Here is a 10,718-nt window from a genome sequence, read left to right as displayed (position 1 = left end):
AGAATACTAAAAAGCGCCAGGGAACAAGGACAAGAAAGAAGACAAATCGTCCCTTGTTCCCTAGCGCTTTTAGTGTTCTTGCGACATACTAACTAGCCCATTTTTCTATCGTACGACACTAATCGATGACAACCTTTCAATTCTAAAGGAAAAAAAAAAAAACCGGCGACCTCTTTGTTCGCGTTAACAGTGTCGCGCTATGTTGGTTTCGACACCGCCATAATATACATGCGCCCTGGGAAAAGCTCACAGGAGAAATGCTCACAAGAGAAAAGCTCACCTACTTTTGTACGGGTCCGGAAAAAAGCTCAGCAGTCTTTTGACAAACCCGGAGAAAAGCTCACCTCAAATTTAATTATTATGTAAAGTTATCGTTATAATTTAATAACAGTATAGTGCCACCGAGGTTTTAGGTGCCTCTCACGCAGGCGGTGCACCCTACAAGTTAGCGCGAAGCGCTTTTCGGCATTTTACTTCTAGAATGGGTTGATCAGCGTCAAACTTTTATCGCATAAGTTTGTGCCCCGAAGGAGCCATTCCAGCCGCACTAATAGTTTTATTGGCAACCACTAATATATAAGCAGAAAAAAAAACAAAAAAAAGTCGTTTGTTTATGTTTACAGTGTCACGCAATCTATTCATTTCACAGCAGGTCGCTCTGCTGTGAACAAAATAGGATAAAACAATATGATTAGACCTTTTTTTAAAGTTTAATTTAGCTTTATTTGATTTAAGTCAGACTAATATCACTGTAGCTAAAAGAAAATATTTATTATTTATCACTACTATATTCCTTTTTAAACACGTCAGGTTGTTTGACCTATCAGTGAAACAATGCGGAAAAAATAATTACTGCGATTTGAAGAACTTCTTGTTAAAGAAAACCCCGCCATGCTAAAACAAAAAAACAACTTTTTTTGTAAAAAAGTTGCATTTTTGTAAAAAAGGTAAAAAAGTTGCATTGGGCTTTTTATATTCGCGATTTGATTTTCTTGCAGTATGACATTATTTTCTGAGTTTTCGTTTCTATCTTTTGCGTTCTGATTTGATTGCATAAAGATGGGACGTGACTGACGAACGAAGTCGAAGGTAGAAATAACACTCGACGCATCGATTTGTTCCGAAGACCGGCCACTGCTTTTTGCTCCTGTTCAGTCCGATGTAAATCTTTCTTATGATTCTTTGATTGAAATACAGAACATACGCGCATATTGAGAGAGTCAAATGATAAACAAACGGTAAATAAAAATGAAACAATTTTGGGATTATTTTTGCTGGAAAGGTCCGATTACAATCATCCTAGTAAAACCGGTCTGATTTAAATCACGATTTAAATTATCGTGATTTTTATTCTCCACCCTGGCTATAGATCGCGTTCCGCTTTGATGTCAACCCATTTCGGGTGAGTGTCACCATATTTAAGTCTGACGTAGGCGGGATAAAAGAATAACTACCTTGTATTTTTTTTTTTTTTCGTTTGAATGAGGTAAGAATTGAAAGCACTGTTTCTTAAATAAATGGTGAAATGTGGAGATTTGACAATACGGTGCTGGTATACTACATAATACGTCATTTCATAAATAAATATCCAGAAACTACTCGAGCAGCAGCCCTCTACACTGGTTATATTTCCTCCGTTGTTTGTTTAATTAGTGTTCTATTGATTTTTTTTTTCGGGCAACGTTTGACGTGTTACAAGACGTTTTTATATTACAAAAAAAAAAAAAAATTCTGCTCTACTTGGGGACAACTTTTTTTGTCATTTTAGGGGAGAGCAGGTGAGAGCACGCACAGCTTTGGTCCGCGCTCAAAAAGGGCACGCGTTCCCGCACCTTTGACTGCATAAGGCACCCCAGCATACTTCAGTTGAGTGAACGTAATTCACTTGAGTGAACGCTCGATTCGTAGATTCGTAGTTGAGCTTTTCTCCGCTTCGGACGATTTTTCGGTGAGCTTTTCTCCGCCGCCCCAGAAAATTTTCAGTGCCGCCCCAGAAAATCTTCGGCGCTGCAAGAAACGTTAACAACGCGGCGCGTTCTTATATATACATATATATATATATATATATAGAGAGAGAGAGAGAGAGAGATTTTGGCCCGACATTTGTTCGTCGCAATCTTCGGCAACATGGACTGCCAGCATTTCATGACCCCCATCGCTCATCCAACATAGCTCCCTCCTTGCGGTGAGGCAAGAGTGCAGTAGCAAATCACCTCCGAGGGGCGGTTCTCCCTCCGCGGTTACGCAAGGAGAGCGTCTTTCTTGGTCGCGAAACAAAGGAAGCTTCGGAGGAAGCCCGTGGGAAACCCTTGCGTCCCATTTCGTTTGACGCCGAATTTCGGCTTCCTTCCACCGCGGGGAGGCGTCGCTGGCGAGGAAGCCAAGCGAGCTCTCGGTGTCTTTGGAATCATCTTATCTGGCGGCGAGAGAGAGGGGGGGGGGGACGTGCGTGGGGGTATTGGGCAAGCTAGGACATGCATGCATGCATGCTGCAACGTGAAAGCGAAAAACACACGCGGCCACAAGTCTCGCACGCGATGCGATTGTGATCGCGACTGAGGGTTGTGGAGGAAAAGAAGGGCTCCAAGGCCGAAGGTCAGTCTGTGCGGACGGAATGTGGCCGCGCGTTTCCCCCCCGCACGACTGCAGGGAGTGCAACTCGAGTCTTCTCGCGTCCGCCCTGGGATGCTGCACGGCGGCCGGCGACCACGGTCGCATTGCACTCTTCCCGTCGTCGCATGTTCGAACCTTCGAGAAGCGTCCGTTCCGTAAAGGACCGTCCTGACTTCCTCTTCTTTTTTCTCTTTGGCATACCCGCTCATCCCTAAGCTGACAGTGCGGTGGAAGCTACGCGCGCCTCCCTTTCACCGCCTGACTCCGCCCTCTGCGCGTGGGTATGGGCGGGAACAGGATCACGTGGCTAAAGGTAGACGCACGGCTGGTTCAACGAGCGCGTAGGTTCCACCGCACTGTCAGCTTAGGGGTGAACGGAATGTGGCTTCTGCTCGTAGGAGCTTCGCGTTCACATAAAGACGACAAAGGTTGGATCACGTAGCACGAGACTCTTTTTTTTTTTTTTCTTTCTGAAATAAGAGAACAACAGGCAGTGGGAATGCGGCGTCTACAATCGCTGACAAGGTGACCGAGGCAGGAAGGGAGATTCAGTTGACGCGCCTCCAGCACGAGCGAGCTTCTCGCTATTCTTACGTTCGACAACGCTTCGGAGTTTCGTAAGCACGGCGGAAGGCACGAAGGCCGGGCGCTCGAAAGACACGCCTCGCCGTTCCCATACTCTCAGAAAACTACAGCGTCTCTGGGCCGTTCGCCATTTAGATAGGCCGTGATTTTCACTTCGACATCGAGCCACAACGCTCGATGTCGATCGATTGCGCATTTAAAAAAATAATACGGTACAATACCATCGTTGCAAAGTTAAACACAGACACTCACACACACGCACACACACACACACACGCGCGCGCATATATATATATATATATATATATATATATATATATATTGAGAGAGAGGGAGAGGACCGACAGGGTCAAGGACGGCAGGGTCTGCACTTCGTGTCCCCTCACAGACCGATCATTGGACCTTCGGTCACGAACGATAGCTCGTCCTCGCCGCTGTCTGCTCACCAGTATACATATAGAGGCCATAAACGATATAACGCTTTTAAACGTGCTTTCTGGTTAGAACGCAAAGCCGCCGTCACATTGCGTCACACATAAAGACAGTATGCATACACTGTGTCTCTTCCATTTATGACGGTCACATCGGCCGTGCAGAAACTCTCTGCACACATGTGCACACATTTATGTATTTATTTATTTATTTATTTATTTCTACAGCGCCGTTGAGGCACTACAGTAAAAGAAGGGGGAAAGGGGGAGAGAGAAAATAAACAAAAAATGTTATACACAATCTAGTAACTCTTTAAAGTTAAACAGCATTGGTTTGGGCACACTTTGGGTCACAACAATAGACATACTGATTATACAAAATAAGTAGATATAGAGTTCAAAACATTGCATGTTTAAAGGTGCCCTGGGGAGGTTTTTGAGATGGCCTTAATAGGGAGTTTTAATACACCGTGCGTGTTTTCCCCTTCGCTAAGCTGCTCCGCTACCCGGAACTCTACACAGCCAAGGCCATCGGCACGCAGGCGCAGTGGCGGTTTCTTCGTTGCGGAGGGTTAGCGGAGGGGGAAACACAGTCTACTAAAGCTCCCTAATATGGCGATAACCCACTCCGCTAGCTCTAAGTATCCTAGAGATCCCTAAGTCATAACGATAGGTGGCCGATTTCCCTAGTAAAAAAAATCAATCAAATATCGCAACAGACTGATTTCATCTCCGGCGATGTGAGGAGCAGAGTCGATAGCGAGCGAAGGATCCTCGCAACTCCGACCGGTGGAACCGCGGAGTGATATCGCAAATGCGCGCGACTCGGTAACAGCCCGGACTACGATCCAATATCTTTTGAGCTGCGTGACGGTTAATTTCATATTTTTTTCAGGCAATTTCTGTGTTGATGTCATAACAGGAGCGTCCCCTCCTGTTATGACATTATGCCTGTCGTAGTCACTATAACCGAGGAGGCATTGCTCATTGTCTAAAGCTTTTTGAAGGCGTGCAGTCGACGGTCGTTTTGTGTAGGGAGCCTTCATGTGCGCTGGCGCACATGGAGGCACCCTAGTTTTGTGTGCTCTCCGCGTCTTCGAAAGCAAAAGAGTGAAGGAACAGAAAGAGGTAAGCGCACAGATTTTTTTTTTTTTTTTTGGGGGGGGGGGGGGGGGGGGGGGGGGGGAGGGATTTTTTGTAGAGGGCCTAGATTGTAGAGAGGGTCAAACTCAAACCATGGGGAGCGTTTGTAGTTTAGTGGCGGACGCCTCCATCGGAGGTTGGTCGCTAGTGCGCATGCGCTGTGTGATCGCGTGGCTAGGAGGAAAGCAGACGGAAAGGCGGAGACGCTCGCGGACGACCAACGCGTTTGTCACCAGGGCCCGTTTGCTCGAAGCCGGTTAAAGGGGCGGTGCAACGATATTCAATGGGAATGTTTTTCACTTTACACGAGCTTACTGGCACTAGTGGGACTCAAGGATACTCGCACGCAACGCCACTGGCCAAGAAACTCCTTTGTTGCACTGTAATTTCGAGGACAAAACCGAGCGTTTTCATTCAATCTCTCCTTCGCAAAACCTGATGACGTAGCTAGGCGGTAGCAGTACCGCCCAGTGACGATATTTGAATGCGGCTCATAGATTGGACCCGAGCATTGCGTCGGTACTCGATTCGGGCTCGTGATAATCTATAGCTCGAGAATCATTCGGGTAGTGTCCTGTGTCCAATCGCTGCAATGACGACAACAGCCGAACCATAACAATGTCTGGAACGCAGCGCGTGTCCTGTGCCTTGCCAACCCCAGCGCATGGCTATGATCAACATTGGCGGCATATAATCGGCTCCAGATCACGTGGCCGCTTGTTCTGGCTGCGAGTTGAGGAGGTGAACTTTGTTTGTTTTTCTTCATTTTTTTCTGCGACTTCGATTGCGTGTGGTGAAAAACGAATGGGTATTTTACAGATCATTAACGTCAGGGATCCGCTCTAAGCGGTATTTCCGCAAAATACAAAACTCGTTGCATCGCCCCTTTAACATTAACCGTCGTAAAAAGTTAACCACCCTTCCCTATAGGTACCTACAAGTACCTAGCCAAGTTTGACGAGGGCTGGATGGGCGATAGCTACGTGTTTTATTATGGGGTGGTAGCTGGTGTCGCCTACAGGTTGTAGCGAAGCGAATGTAAGTGGCTTTAGTGGGAAAGTTCCCGAAAAGGGGGGACCCAAGAACGCGCGCTACCGGGTTTTTGCGACGCAGCGCGGCATACAATTGAGCTTAAGAAAAACTTTTTGTTGCAAAACATAATTCACCCTTGTTTGGAAAATTTATAAATGTTTGGCTGTCTGAAGTGAAGACAAGCGTCGTTGAAATTCCCTTCGAAAGAGGACGACAAATTTCAGTCCTAGATACGATGAGGAAGAAGTGAGCAGTGAAAGGCGGGCGGTACACCGGCAGCATGGGCCACCTTGGAAGAACTGTATGTAACATCATAAATTGAAAACCCTGTAATTTGGCTCCAGTGAAAATATAGCTATTACTAAATTACTCAAGCATCGAGGAGAATGCTGCAACTGTAATTCTACGCTCCGCGCGTGCTGCCCTTCCCCGTATGAAACATTCGAAGTAAATAATCAATAAGGGTTTAACGAACACGCGTGGCAAGGCAAAATTTGTTTTAGACTTTTGCTTTAGAACAGTTACTACTGCAGACGCCAGCACGTGCAGCGCGTGTAATTACACTCGCAGGATACACCTTGGTGCCTGGGAAATTTAGAAAAAGGTCTATTGGGGCGCTGTCTGCCTCTGCGTGCTATCAATACCCGGCCGATTGAGTCAAGGAAATCTAAGGCGTTGCCATGCCGACAATTATCGCGCTCATTTAGGCTTAGGAATGGCCAGAATCGAAATACTATCTAAAAAATGCATCGAGATTATTCCTCATGCTTTGCGATTTAGGTGAGCTAAGGCAAAGCGAAAGCCTCCGGCACCACTCATAGCTGACACACGATGCATTTTTTAGGCGCGCAACAGTTTCGCGACACTCAAGTTTCGCGAAATGTGCTCGTTCACACGTACCGCTTCACGTGCAACAACGATGACGTTTAGACTCGCGAAAATAGTTTGGGTGTTGACCATAAAGTGGCGCTTCAGTTGAAAGCCAACATCATCATCATCACCATTAGCCATTCAGCGTCGTGTTCTCCATCTCCCGCCACATTCTAAGAGTCAAAACGCAGGCGAGCTGGTGAACAGTCATAATTAAGAAATAAAACCTTAAGACAAGGAAACAAAAAGGGACATACACACCACCGTCTTAAAACCAGCACAGCATACAGCTGTCATTTACTTCCATTTACTTAATTTACTCTTAAACTGTCATTTACTAGTTGTTGAATTGTCATTTACTGCCATTTACTTTATTTACTGTTGAATATGTATAATTTGGATGGAGATTGACAACTAAGAAGACTGTTGTGGAAGTAAATGAGAGCTGTACGCTGTGGTGGTTTTGAGACGGTAGTGTGTACGTCCCTTTTTGTTTCCTTGTCTCAAGGTTTTATTTCTTAATTATGACTAAAAATAGACGCGAATTATCATCATCACCAATTACGTCTTCGTCCATCGCTGGATTTGTTTCCGATATGCTACTCACTTTTCCTTCAGTGGTGCTTGACGTGCTTGCGGAAGAGCCGGCAGTATACATCGTTCGTGGTTTCGGTTTTTTTTCGGATTTGGCTCGGCTACAACACCGGCAGTGAAGTGGTCTTCTTGCCCCCCCCCCCCCCCCCCCTTCCCGGGTGGTACGCCCATGCACACCACCACCGCACACAGCAGTGTGAATGGTGTTTTTTGTGCGTGGTGTAATCTTTGTTCAGCTGGCCCATCGAAAGTGATCTGAGTGCAGCGGCTAAGAAGGACTTACCGGATCTGTTTGCCGCAAGGGGCACACTGGTCGGGGCTTGAGTAGAGTTCCTCGATATGCTCCCCCGATAATAATGTAAGAGGTGTCAGCAGCTCATCCAGGTTGAAGGATGGACGGCATGCACAGTATTGAAAACGCTGACATTGACGAGAAATTTTAAAACTGATATGACAGGTCCTTGGGCTCTCTACGACGCTTGTTCAGGGTGACTCCGAATTACACTCAAAACTGTGTAACCATGGAATTGGCCGAAAAATACCGATCACTAGAGAGCTGAAGGAGTACCGTTTCCATGATTCCTCGAGTACGGGCTGGGGCGCGTGGGGGATTTAGCAAATGGTCTATTCGGACGTAATGTTAACAGTTTGAAATAATTAAGCTACATTGAAATCCTCGGGAAAATTAGCACAAATAATCCCAAACTTAAGCTAGCCAAAGCTGAACTTTGGGATTGTTTGTGCTAATATTTAGCTCGCGAACAATGAGTCATTTACAGTTTGCAAACCGGCGCTTTTTTTTTTACTTATGTATATATTCAAAATATACGCCAGATAAAGCTGTATATACGCCATATAACGAAGTATATGCCTCAGATAAGGCTGTATATATGCCAGATAAGGCTGGATATACGGCAGACTCCCGATAAGACCTTATATTCATCAGATAAGGCTGTATATACGTCAGATAAGGCCGTATATAGGCCGTATATAATTATATAATATTTGATATGGCCAGATATAAGATTTTCATACGGGTTGTAACGGATTATTACGTACAAGTCTGGTGACGATCGTACCTATCACTTTAGCGGAAAACAACAACAACACATAGTGCGCTGTTCTTTAGACGATTATTGTGGTGTTATGTTCCCTCTCCGCGAAAAAAAAAAACATTTTGGACTACTGTTATTTGCTTTTATCATCTACAAAAGCATATGCATTTTGTAATAACAGCGTTTGCAATCTCAACGAAATGTTGCGTTTTCGTTAATCACATGTCGTCTTGGCTGCCGGAACAATGCTCCTGCCATCGCCAGAGATGACCTCGGTGTGTTCAATCCTTGATTTTTTTTTTTTTTTAATAGGGAAGTCGGCCGCGCATTGTTGTGATTTATGGATTTCTAGGACGCTTAGAGCCAGACTTGAGAAGGAATCCACTCCAAGTAACGGATTACCTGTAATCCGTTACTTCCTCTAGTAATTTTGTAATTGCCAGGTTACAATGTTTTCGGCAGTAATCCGTTACCAATATTTCGTTAAGAAATATTGGTAACAGATTACTTTAATCACTCGTTACTTTAATACGAGCAGGCAATTCAGCAACATAAAGATAGCAAGTTCAACAAAATAGAAAACATCGTGAAGAGGAGAATAACCGAAAATAAAACACGATCATATGCCCGGTCACTAGAACCACAGGAAAAACGTGCAAGGCATATACAAATATGCAAAAAACAAACATCAAGAAGACAACGCCGAGTAGATGTTGCCTTCTTGATCTCCTAGCGGAGGTGGACGCGGCTATATGAGCATGCGCACTGCTAGCTTTGTCTGCAGACCTCCAGGGATCATTTCCGGTCGCCGTAAGCTTGCGGGATGGCGCGGGTGTGGTTGCAGCTTTCGCTGCCTTGTCAGCTTACAGGGGAACGGAGGGCACCTACACTCTTTCTCTTAAACAGAACATTTTATTTGTACAAAGACTGCCATAACGCCGGCGCATGAGAAATGGAAAGTATAGTGTTGCAGAACATTTTTGAAAGCATCAAAATTGTTTCTAGTGTTTTCTTGAAAAGTGTGCGGGAAAAGTAACGTGAAAGTAATTTGTAATATAACGAGTAAAGTAATCCGTTACTTTTCGGTGGAAGTAATTTGTAACGGTGATTCATTACATTCGAGGCTCGATAATTCGTAATTGTAATCCTTTATATTTTTCAAGTAACGGACACAAGCCTGCGTTAGAACCAGCAGGGTGAGTTATCGCCATGTTTAGGCGATCTCAGAAACCTTCTCAGCGCACCTCTAAAGCAGACTAAAATGTTTCGTTTGGTACAATGGTAACCACATCAGCTGGTAAACTGTTCCACTGTTTCCGTATTGCTTTAGGAAAAAAAAAAGGAGTTCCTAAAAACATCAGCTCGACAACGGAATTATTTTACCTTATAATTGTGATCCCTTTTATGAGATATGTAGTGTGGCGGATGGAGGTAGCTCTCTCTATTTATTTATATTCTACCGTGAAATAATTTTTTGGACAGTTTAAGCCAAAAGCACTTTCTTCTGCGGCTTAGCAGCTTCCACGAAGGACCTAGATGGGCGAAGACGAAGAAAGCGCTAGTGGGACGCCGAAATTCAAGCCACCAGTACGACAGGAGCTGAACAGAGAACATCGAAAAGCACTTCGTGTGGTGCCAAGCGACGAAGTCTCAATAAAGTGGCCCGTGTACCAGGTCCAGGAGCAAACCGCGAAGCAACTTATCCAAGAGAAGATGTCACAGGCCGATTTGGGCACAATGAAAGACATCAGCTCAAGCGGGAGAGATGCATCCAGAAAGTTCTGGAGGTATACCTCGGAACTCTTAGTCGGAAACATCAGGTACCGACCATCTTTTGACGACGACAACGCAAAGCTGTCCTCGGAAAGACTTAGACAAAGCCTTACAGAACGCGTGGAGATATTTTCGCCTCTGGGAGCAGCCCCGCTTCAAGATCTACCTGCTCAAAGCGTGGGTTGTTCTCCAGGTGATATTGACAATGGAACAATGGGCAGGGTGTCAGTTATACGGGCGCTGGCTCATATCAAAAGCAACACCGCCCATGGACTGGACGAGATTCCTGCAAGCGTCCTCGAAGCATTCGGGAAAGGTTCCAGGGACCAGCTTGCAGACATTTTCAAGAACATTGCATCAGGAAGCGAGGACATACCTCAGAACTGGAGACTGTGACCAACGCTACCTGTGCAACTACAAACCTCTGACCGTGACTAGCACGATGTATCGGACTTTCGTCCACATCCTAAAAGAGTACATGCACCGTATGGGGCAGAGGAAGAAAACTTGCTCACAGAACTCCAGGGATGTTTTCGACGAGGCCGCCGGTTGGAAGACCACCTGTTTAGACTAACTCAATGTATTGAGGTGTCCCGGAAAGAAAATATGAAACTAATATGTT

Source organism: Ixodes scapularis, unplaced genomic scaffold, assembly GCF_016920785.2.
Source record: "Ixodes scapularis isolate PalLabHiFi unplaced genomic scaffold, ASM1692078v2 PGA_scaffold9__187_contigs__length_104089568, whole genome shotgun sequence".
NCBI lineage: Eukaryota > Metazoa > Arthropoda > Arachnida > Ixodida > Ixodidae > Ixodes > Ixodes scapularis.
This window is presented reverse-complemented; position numbering follows the sequence as displayed.